The 12,109-nt window shown below is 42.1% G+C and overlaps 1 protein-coding gene across 4 annotated transcripts in view; it reads right to left on the bottom strand.

Annotated features, from left to right (window-relative positions):
• TLL2 (tolloid like 2) overlaps window positions 1–12,109 on the bottom strand; it is a 253,701-nt gene that overhangs the window by 169,974 nt on the left and 71,618 nt on the right. The gene's annotated exons all lie outside the window — the stretch shown is intronic.

Genomic DNA, 12,109 nt, shown 5'->3' with positions numbered 1-12,109 from the left:
AAAAGCGATTCTTCACCATTGGGAGATCGGGCCAAAAACAATACATTGCAGGATATCTCAAAAGGTTGTGGACGGATTTGGACGAAACTTGGTGGATTTGCTGGGTGTGTGACAAGGAAGAATCGATTCAATTTTGGTGAAGATCTGAATATGGATTCGGATATGAGAATTATTTAATTTCTTAAATGATTCTTCACCATTGGGAGATCGGGCCAAAAACGATACATTGCAGGATATCTCAAAATGTTATGGACGGATTTGGACGAAACTTTGTGGACAGGTTGCGTGTGTGACAAGGAAGAATCGATTCAATTTTGGTGAAGATCTGAATATGGATACCGATATGAGAATTATTTAATTTTTGACGAATGTTGATTGTTCACCATTGAGTGATATGGCCAACCAGGCAGAGATATGCTCTCTACTGAGTGCCGTTCCAGTTTGTCATGTTGTAACTTGAAAATGGATGAACGGATTTCAATAAATCTAATTACGGGTGGATTCAGGGAACTCCCAGGAAGTCTTGTGATGTAAATAAATAAATGACGGTTTGTGTCTTTGGGCACACATGTCGAAACTGAAAACACCAAGTTGTAACACTGGTTATTCCTGCACGGAGACCAGGATCTCACAGGAATGTTTTTTTTGTTGTTCTTGCCATATAGATTTAGCCATCGCAGCAAAGATTGGTATTTCCGTCAGCGAATCGGCAGGTCTCATATTCTAGTTATTAGCCTATTTAGAGCTGTTTTGAGTAGCGCTCGGCTTTCAAGTGCACATCCTGGATGTTAATCAAGGTATGAGCATATTTCCTGAAGATACTATTTCCTCACTGGACATTAAGTAATTAATCTATCAACATCTCACCAGTGACACAATAGCAATTTAAAACTATCAGCAACAATGGGCATATCAGAAGCAACTTATGACACCAAAACGTCTTTCATTTGTCAACTATTCAATGTCAAACAGGATACAAGTTACAAAGATCATGAAGTGATGAAATATATGAGATGAGAAATGATCAGTGGTGTTTTCATAGAAAGGCCAATTGGACTTGATAACCACGAAAAACAAGATACATGAAACGATTGTAAAGATAAGATCAGATCATGAGCCATGCTCTATATAGAACGCCAGTGCTGCTGAAGAAGTGTCTATGGCTGGGGTTGCAATCCTGAATGGGGGGCCACTCCGACGCGGGGAGTCAGGGCAGAAATTTATAATTTGTTCAGGGTGCCGGTAATAGCTCGTCTACTCTTCATGAAGGGCACTGTGGGATCTTTAACATCCACCACCGACGAATGCCAGCAGACGAGATGTCAGACGTCCGGTTTAACGTCCATCCGAGGGACGGCACACGCATTGATGGATCCCTCAGCCTGTGAAACACAGGGATGACAGTTTATAGCTGGGTATGGATTCGAACCTAGGCGAGACAACCTTAGAGGGCGAGACAACCTTAGAGGGCGAGTGTGTGTTCCCCTCAGCCATCCTGCCAGCCCCGTAAAAAAAAAAAAATGCTAAGAGAATAAATAAATGCACGTGGGGGACATAGTTGTGATGACTCTGAAAAGGGTTAATAAACCCTCTGGACTTGCAATTTTAAAACAAATACTTTCCAACAAATGTGTTACTCGGTCGCCATCAATACTGATAAGATGATTTCTAACAATACAGTGATTATTGATGCAAGAAATTTACAAACAAGCATCACCAGCACATCACCAACACCAGTGCAAACACATCCATGACTTTGATTAACTTAGCAAACACATCCCCCCTGCCCTTACCAAAAAAAACACCCAAAAACATTATCTATATGGCTTCAACAGATTTAGCGACATCTTTAACCTGTCCTTCCTTCGAGGAAAGGTATCCAAAGGATGGAGATGGGTAAACATCCTCCCACACCCTCTTTCTCCACTATACTTTGCTGGTCTTTGCCAGATTGGGCCTGTGATCCCTTCAAGGCACAGCCTTACCTCCGCTTTTTGGTTCCTATGAAGAAGCAGGCCAAGTTTCCCCTATCACACGCCCTCTGTGCAGACACAACCACATTTTCAAACGGGATGACATCATTGGGTAGATTTCGGTCTGGGCTTCGGTTGTGCCAGAAGAGCATGTTGTATCAGTGCCGTCGGTTGGCATTTAATGTTGGCATCCATTCTCACGCCAACGCCAGTTCTATTATTTTTGTGGCTAGTTCAAGGAGATGTCACTGCGTTCAGCAGAACTTCTTCTAATGCCAAGATCTTATGATGGAACTGGCGGTACTTTAATAATGGCAACAAGTGACAGTGCTTCACATCACAATACCGCCATTGACTGATCAACAATGTTTTCTGTGAATACTGTATATTGCGGAAACATGTTCAAGTTGATGCAGAATTTTAGCTAGCACACATACGTATATGTACCCCCTTTAATAATACCCTTCTCTCTCAGTTCAATAATTATTTCAAACCTGCTTCTTAAAGTGTTGGCTTAGCGGTTAGGGTGCCGGCTTGGGATCCCAGGATCCTGAGTTTGAATCCCGGTCGATCGCTGAATTAACACCAGGGGGGTTAACTCAGCCTGTCATCCTTCCGAGGTCGACAAATTGAGTACCAGTTCTCACTGGTAATTCCCTGCGTGCCGCAATAGGCGACTAACAGGATTGGCGGCAGGAAGGGCATCCGGCCATAAAACATTGCTTCAAAAAGGGGACCACGGTGCCCCCCAAAAAAGGCCAACCCCTGCTCTGTGGGGAAAAATGGCCTCTAAAGGCGGGTCTTCACGACCATGGTCAAAAAAATCCGTTATTACACCAATGTGTCGACACGTACAAATCGGTGCCACGAAAAGCAGTAAAATTATCCGAGTATTTAATGAACCATATACGGATCGTGCATTTGTGTGGTTCATAAGGGGAAGCTTGAACTAAATTATATATTTTTAGAGGTGCACCACGCACAGTAAGTATCAAATCGTATTACCTCCACCACCGTAGGTGGACAGAGGTCGTTTTCACTCCTATCTTTGTTTGTCTGTCTGTGAGCATGATATCTCAAGAAGTTATAGACGGATTCGAACAAAATTTGGTGAAGAGTTGATTCACTGAAGCCAAGGACGAATTGAGTCGATTTTGGTGAAGATTCGAATCCGGATCACATAATGTTTTCAGTGATTCTTCACCATTGAGTGCTGGAGCTAAAACCAATATGTAGCATGAAATCTCAAAACGTTGCGGACGGATTTGGCCGAAACTTGGTGGATGAGTTGGGTAAGTAACAAGAACAAGCGGATTCGATTTTGCTTCAGGACACGATGCAGATCGGGCCTAACAGTAGGATACAACAGTAGGAGGTATGCTCTCGACCGAGTGCCATTATCATTTCTCCATCATGCTATCTACTAAAGTACTTTGCTTTATTGTTGTGAGTGATCAAGTGAACTACTAGACTAGATGTTGCTTGTGCTTGCACAACTATTACCAGACAGTCTTTCAGCATTTAGTATGAAAGAAAGAATCACTTGCTCACATGTGCCTGGATTTTCCAGTTATTATCCAATTACACAATCAAATAAACCATCACAGATATTTTTCCATTTAAGAGCACCACAAACTGGAGCGATGTATAGACTTGGTAAACTTGATTGTAAGGCACTCCCCATTACTTCACTGGAAAATTCTTCCTGGAGTGCCACAACCGCTGCGTGAATAGTGACAACAAATATGGCTGGGCACAGGGGGTCTCCTTGGTGTACTTGCTCTTCCCGAAAATCTGAACCCACTCTGCATAAATATGCCTCAAGAAATGAAATTGAAGGCATTTCCTCATCTATTTCGACCAGCACATCGCCAGGGTGTTCTCGTAAGCTGGGTGCTCAGAGGTGTATTAGCTTCTCTGCCCCTCCATCAGTGCTGATTCAAAACTGTAGAGGGAGCATTGTGATGCAGAGCCTTCCCTCTTAAGAAGATATATGGCTTTAGATACCCGGCATTACAAGACTTCACCACTGAAATTGACTGAACATCCCCATTTCTCTCGGGGAGGGACAAAAGCAAGGTGCCAAGAGCAAGGTGACAGCACCTTGAGGGGGGCGACCAAAAAACAGTTGTGTTCAGGCAGTGAAAAATAATTGTTCAAGCTTAGCGATGCCTCCCGATGGGGACAGTGGGGAAATTATCATTATTCCGAACCGGGTTTTTGGCTGGAATACAATCTTCTGTCTCTCGTGATTCATGACCTTGTTCTCTACTTGAAAAAGGCATGCCAAGCTTATAGCCATCCGCTGCCCGCAGCTTTGGCGCAGACATTTGGGCATATTCATTGGTGCCTTCTTGTGGACTTGAGATGCACCGCCTTATTTATGCAAACGATCCCCAATCAGTATTCACAAGTCCATTTTACAACAGAACAAGTACAAAAAGTTTTAATTAAAACAAAAGCCACGTCGATGTTACACAATGCCTAGATGCAGCTGTGCCTATAACATCGACGTTATAGGCACAGGACATTCCTATTGATTCGATTACTTGATGTTATTTTTGTGCAAAGTGAAAATATATCTCGGCAATTTCCCGTGTGTGGCGACGAATTTTAAATATATCTCGGCATTTTCCCGTCTGTTATTTCGGGCGGTGTATGACTGACCATGCCGCGATTTTAAAAAAATATATCTCGGCAATTTCCCGTGTGTGGCGACACGTGAACGAAGCTATGCTCCTCTCTCCACATTATTGTGACGACGTATAAATTAAATATTTCATCGTGACGATTGTCATCAAATGGACGAATTTTTAATATATCTCGGCATTTTCCCGTCTGTTATTTCGGGCGGTGTATGACTGACCATGCCGCGATTTAAACAAAATATATATATCTCGGCATTTTCCCGTCTCTTATTTCGGGCGGTGTATGACTGACCATGCCGCGATTTAAAAAAAATATATCTCAATGGACTTGAAGTTACAGGCCTTTGAGAATTCATTTCGTTCTATAAAGGGCAACTTTAATCGGATTTTCTTCCCGTTTTTTTTCAACCGAGTCTAAAACTATGTTAGCGACTGTGAAAAATGAAATGATATATCGAATTTGATTTGAAATAAAACTGTGTGAGAGAGGAAGACACCACGGGCCTACAAAACAGGCCTCAAAGCTATGCGAGTTAATAAAATGGTGGATATTTGTTTATATGAAGGCTCTCCCAGAATGGGTGGAGCTATGGTTCCCAGAATGGGTGGAGCTTTGAGGTTTTGTCTTCTCTGCAAGAACAAGAAGAAGAACAATAAGAAGAACAACAACAACAACAGCAGAGGGCACTCTATGAGCAGCGTCTGCGACGCGGCTAAAAAACATGACTTTCTCCACCTTTTGGACAACTGCAACAGAATTTAAGGCAATGGAGGAGCTCCCAGAAAATTCTTCTGCTAGGGTTCTCACTGATAGTGCTGAGGTGAATCTGCCACAAAGCCACTCAATATAGTTTGAGTTGTTGTTTCACCTGGCTAACCACAAAGTAGGGACCTGGACTAGTTCAAATGCACATACAGCTTGATGTCTTGATGCCAAGCATCCTAACTAGATGCAACAGATAATGTCAAAGGGCAGCTTTGACATTAGTGAGGATGTTCTTGGGGCTGTGGAAGAGACCTGCATGAACGAAAATATAAATCAGTGGAGAGGAATATAGATCGACCTGCATGGACGTGGACATGGGCAGCCCGAGTGCCCACATGTACAGGAATGGGTTGAGTGCTGGTGTGAATGTGGAGGTGGAAGGACTTAGCACCAACATGGATGGATGACCTTTCTGTCTTCTACAGACTCCTATCTGGCCTAGCTCCTCCTAGTTAGGTGGCTTAGTGCTATATTTAAAGATTACTGTTACCCGGCAGATAAAAGCACAATATTTGGCATGATGCTCCCTTAGGTCCTATTAATTAATGTTAGCCTAGGATCCCTCGGGAGTTTAAAAAAATTGACATGTAAAACACCAAAATTCAATGTGGCCGACATCGATGACAAAATATCGCTTTTCTCGAGTCCTTGTAGTCATGAGAAGACCAGATTGGTTGAAAAATGTTGGTTTTTTAGGCCAATGGACACACTGAATAGGATTTTGAATATTGTAATACTACCAGTAGACCTACGAGTTCTAGCAAAGTATTTATGGAACTATACACAGAAACTGGGTTCCTAATATTCCAATATGCTTGTATCTTTTCAGTGTGTGACTCAATATGGAGCTAAACTGGGATCACTGAGTGATTTGCCAGCGGGACACTGCTGAACCCTTGAAGTGTCCCTTGCAGAGCCCTGGGACAAGTGGTGACAAAACAGATGCCAACACATCATTCCTGACCAACGTAGAACAGTTCCAGGCCATTGGTGCTCTTCCAGCTGAACTATATTTTGGGAGTGATGAAACTGTTGACAATTTTGCTTCTCATTCTGCTTCCTGGCACAAATCTTGCCATTTAAAATTCAACAATTCTAAGTTGGCAAAGGCAAAGACACCCAAAACCCTGATGATGAACAGAAAAGGCACAGTAAGCACAAAGCACTGAACGTTCAAAAGTGTTTCTTCTGCGAGAAAGGCGAAGAGGAAAATGTTCTCCATGAAGTTTCAACATTTGATGCCGACAAATATATCCGGGACATGATCACAGAGCTAAACGACACCCAACTTATGACAAGAATAGTTGGAGGAGATCTAATTGCAATGGAGGCAAAATACCATTTGACATGTCTGGTCAAGCTGAGAAATCGCTACCATAGTCTCACTCGCAAGGCAAACCAAACACTTGAAACACAGATGAGAAAATGAACGAGTCTCGGGCATTTGTAGAACTGACCAGCTACATTGAGAAATCTGTGGACTCTGGAACTCTCCTCTTCAAGCTGTCTGAGATCCACTCTCTGTATGTGAATTGCCTTGAGGAACTGGGCATCAAGAAACTGGTCAACAACACCAGACTGAAGGGTCATTTGCTAGAACGCTTCCCAGAGGCACAAGAACAGTATGATGGGAGAAAAACGGTTCTCATTTTCAAGGAATGCATGAGAAATATGTTGAAGGAAACTCTGAAGAAACGAGACTTCTCAGAAGATGCTGTTATCCTGGCCAAAGCTGCTATGATAGTCAGAAAAGACATCTTCAGCCATCAAGACTTCAAATTCACTGGTTGCTTCCCTGCAGAATGCCAAGAAGACTCACTGCCCTCAAGCCTCTTCACGAGCCTCGATTCAGTATACAAAAAAAAAAAGAAAAGAAAAAAGCCTCAAGTCTCCATGATCTTGAATGGTTCCAACTTGAAAGATCAAGACAAGCATGACTCACAGGCTTGCCTTACCATCGGCCAGTGCATCGTTTACAACACAAAGAAAAAAACATCTCGTACTGCTGTGAATACCAGACACACTCTGGCACGTGAGTCACCCCTCCGCATCTACATTGGCATCAATGTGCATGCACTGAGCAGAAGCAAGAAACTCATCCAGCAGTTATATCAGGTGGGCATCAGCATTTCTTATGACAGGATTATGGAGATTGAGGACTGGATCGCCATTTCTACCTGTGAACGCTTCGCAAAAGATTGAGTCGTGTCTCCTGCTTGTCTCCGGAAAAAGTTGTTCACTGTTGGCGCCCTGGACAACCTAGACCACAACCCCAGCTCAACCACTTCCCTAACCTCATTTCACGGGACTGAAATCAGCCTTTTCCAGTTGCCTACTAAGACCGAACCTGGTGTGAGCAGACCACCTATTACAATACCACCTTCCGGAAATGAAAAGCACTCTCTTCTTGACAGTTATGCATCTGTCCCAGCCATATCTTTGAAGACCGCTGCTGTCGAGGTGCCAGAGTGTGACGTAGTTCCAGTCGAGAGCTGCTTAGATGAGGCCAGAGCACAGGAACACAGCTGGGTAGAGCATGAACTGCGACTTCTAGAGACAGAAAAACTCACCAGTGGAGCTGCCATTGCATGGGCTGCCTATCATGCCTCTATGCAACCACTTTGCAAGTGCAAATGTACTCCATAGAGCATTGCAAACTGTGTGTTACTGCAAGAGACATCACAGAACAATGCCACATACTTTGTAAGAAACTGTGACTGTTATTATAAACAAATTGCATTCCAACTTAACTCCATGAAATGGCCTAGTATTGTCTCCACAGTGTGAGAGAGTAAGGGAAATTGAGAACTACTTGGAGATCTACGAATAAAGCATAGTGATGTTATTTGCTTGAAAATTGAGTTTTGTCTGTACAATTCCAATTACTGTAGTTATTCTAATAAATGCCTTGGACTTTTTAATATTGTCTTGACTAGCACAAGGCCAGTTACTGAAATACATAATTCACTATTATTCACTTTATTGGGTGATATTTCCCTTCCAGAAGAGGGTGGATGTTTATTTGAAATTTGCCATTTGTTGGAATAATAACGGTCTTTATAATATTTTACAATGTATTGGTACTATTATAATGTCCACAATAACATTCAACTACATCAAAATCCCAAATTTGTCAACCACCCTGGGTTTCTTATGACTACCAGGATTCGAGAAAAGCTATATTTTGGCATCGATGTCGGCCATCTTGAATTTTGGTGTTTTACATGAAAAACATTTAAACTCCGGAGGGCTCTTAGGCTAACATTAATTAATAGGCCCTGAGGGAGCCTCATGCCAAATATTGTGCTTTTATCCGCCCGGTAACAGTAATTTGACGAAGCCACCTGACGATAGATCTCCCGATGTCCCTGTTCTCTACTGTTGTACTTGTGTGCTTCCCTCTCTCTCCCCATCTTGTTTCCCGCTCCCTTTATTGTATGTTTTGTGCGTCCGTTTTTTTGTGATTGATGTTAGCTCTTACACGAGCCTCGATCTTGTATACAAAAAAATATATATATATATATTTAAGACTTATTAAGAAAAAAATTTAAGAAATGTATTAAGAAAGCAAAATAATACGGTGGGGGTTTAGGAATAAGAAGAAAAAAGAACCCAATAGGAAGAACAACAAGAAAAAGAAATTTATTTTCTCAGTTGTTACCACAAGCTTCATAATCAAAGGTCGCACACAATGCCAAATGCTTGAAATGAAATAAAATGTGAAAAATATAATTAACATGTGTAAGTGAAATATAAATAAAACAGGATTTGCAAAACACGAATCGTGCAAATTCCAAATTGATAAATAACGTGATTATCAAGATTACTGATAAAAAGAGAGCAACGGAATAATAATAATAGGTAGAAAGAGAATCATTAGAGATGGATAGAAAATTTGGGAAGGAGGTTGGGAAGAGGGGATGAATGTGAATTTGGTTGAAGATTATTACGGCGTGGCCCGTAGGGAAATGCCGTCTGGAACAGCAATTGTCTGTCTGTCCGGTGTGTGTGTGTGTGTGTGTGTGTGTGTGTGTGTGTGTGTGTGTGTGTGTGTGTGTGTGTGTGTGTGTGTGTGTGTGTGTGTGTGTGTGTGTGTGTACTTCTCAAACGTCCACCAATCAGAGCTGAGGATCTGATCACATGACAGGGGGACAGGATTTGGTAACCAATAAAATTGCATATTTTACTAAAAGGAAATATAATAACCTTCTGAGGAATGTTTTGGGGTCCCAGTGGGTGTCGTAAGGTAGGTCGGAGGTTTCACAAATTCCTCAACACAATGATTATTTTGAAATTCGATCCACATGGGTGTTGCTCCCGAATCCGGAAGTGAACATATGATGACGGTTCACTGGTTTCATAATATCTCAATTCAATAGTGATTTAACATTTTATATAATTTAACATTATCTAATATAATTTGCGATTGGAATGATGTTGTTTGGAATAAAATATAGAGATATTGAGTTTAAAGCAGAATGAGGAAATGACGTAAGGGTTTCCATCCGTGACATTCGCGGATTCCCCATTTGCAGTTTCGCCATTGACTGGATATAGCAACATTCGGACTGGGTACGTTTTTTGTTCAAATCCTTCACGAACCTGCTGTCCAAAATTTAATACTTACATTATTTTCTAACTGCTAACTGGTATCCCCACGCAGGTTATACTATACTCTTCAACTAAAGTACCAAACAAGCAGTTAGAACAAGCAACAAGCAAATAAAACAAGCAATTGCAGTACATTACCTCACGTTAATTGGATTTTTAGGTGTGATGAAAGGAAAGAATTAAGAGAAAAGTGTCAGAGGGTAAAGGGATAGGGATAATCATTTAACAAAGATTTGATTGTTTTAGCACCAAAGTAAATTAAAGGTTAGACTCAGCCTGTAATACTGTAATTGTTACCATGTTTTCTGGCCTGTCGCCCACATTTCAGGTTTCTTTGCCAAAAAAAAGTTTTGCAGCTGAGCTGCCGTCCAATGTTCCTGTCCACTGGGCCTTTAAGTCCATTCTCTTTCTGCATTCAAGAAGCTTGATGTAACCATGGGTACAGGGTGCAATGACTCAACACATTGCAAGCGTCACTGCCACAATGCCACATGCGTGTTGTGCTCAAAGTAGCAGATCTGACTGTAAAAGCTTGTTTATGTCATAATTCCGAGAACAGGAAATGACGAGGATGTTATTCATTAATAATAATGGATTCATTTGATGTGAAACTTTTTACTCATCTTTTTGTTGATGTTAATAAAGAAAGACACTAACAAACCCCTGGTGTAAAAGTCTTCCGAAAAAAGTTTGTTGCTTCGTTTTTCTACAGCCTTTAATTTTTTTAATGTAATTTCAATTGATTTATATACTTGAACATTATAAAAAAATAAAAATAACCACCTTTAGAGGCCATTTTTCCCCCCTTTTTCGGGGACCGTGGTTGTTGTTGTTTTTTGGTCCCCTTTTTGAAGCAATGTTTTACGGCCGGATGCCCTTCCTGCCGCCAACCATTTTTGTCGCCTTTTACGACAAGCAGGGAATTACCAGTGAACTGGTACTCAATTAGCCAACCTCGGAAGGATGACAGGCTGAGTCAACCCCCCTGGCGTTAATTCAGCGATCGACCGGGATTCGAACCCAGGATCCTGGGATCCTAAGCGGGCACCCTAGCCGCTAGCCCAACACCAAGGTTTAAACACTTCAGAACATTGCAGAACACAAATCACCTTCTTGCCACTTTCAAAAACCTTCCATTTAGCAGTACAGTGCTTGGAAAAATATTTATGACATCTCATGTCTGAGGACTGTGAATTCAGCATTCAGACAAATATGGCAGCGCATAGCAATCTTCTTTGGACTTCAAAAAAGGAAAACGTTTGGACTTCACCATCAGCCACGATCATTCTTGGGCAAATCACACATCTAAGTTGGTCTGCAAAGCCAGCCGCCAAATGGACATCCTTTCCTACTTGCAAGGCCTTCATCCACAGCTTGAGTGGGGCTCTCCCCATTTGGCTGGAATTTATAATTAGTTACCCCTTTGCCCTTCTAGCCAAAGAAAGTTGCATAAAGCAACCAAGAAAAGCTACATAAGGTAAGCTCCTTGCTGTTTCAAACCTTAGCCAGGTGCCTCCACAGCAGGCGACATTTACAAGTAGTACATGTATGACAACCCCAATGTTGCACACCCCCCTCACCAGCCACCGGACCGGTTTCATTGCCTATTGACAGAAGACAGAAAGCGACAGCGTAGACAGAAATGCACACAATGGAGGTTATCAAATATTTTGCATGTGCAAGGCTGATAGCAGTCAAAATATCCATATCAAAGGCCCAATCATCTCTCACCTGTAATTGGAGAGAATAATTAATCAATCATAATTAAATCATCTTTCGACATTAACCCCTGCTCTGCTCACCTTCACTCTTTCATTCCTCTTTACTCCCGCCTCTGGAACAAACTCCTTCACTCTCTTCAATCCCAATCCTCCCTCCAGGTCTTCAAAAGAGCTCTCTTATCTTCCCCCATACAGCCCCTTGATCTTTTCAACCCCGTTAATTCACCCCAGATCCACGTTTTTGAAATACCAACTTCTTTCCTGGAAGTCCTAGCAGTGTCCATGTGTTTTATACCTCCCCCCCCCCCCCCCCTTCCCATTCCTCCACCCCCCAAGCCCTCTCCCTCCCACACTTCTCCCGATGTCCCTGTTAACTGCTGTTGTACTTGT

This window comes from Myxine glutinosa, chromosome 8 (genome assembly GCF_964187855.1).
Source record: "Myxine glutinosa chromosome 8, kmMyxGlut1.1, whole genome shotgun sequence".
Classification (NCBI taxonomy): domain Eukaryota; kingdom Metazoa; phylum Chordata; class Myxini; order Myxiniformes; family Myxinidae; genus Myxine; species Myxine glutinosa.
The sequence above is the reverse complement of the archived record's forward strand: the minus strand, read 5'-3'. Positions and strand labels throughout refer to the sequence as shown.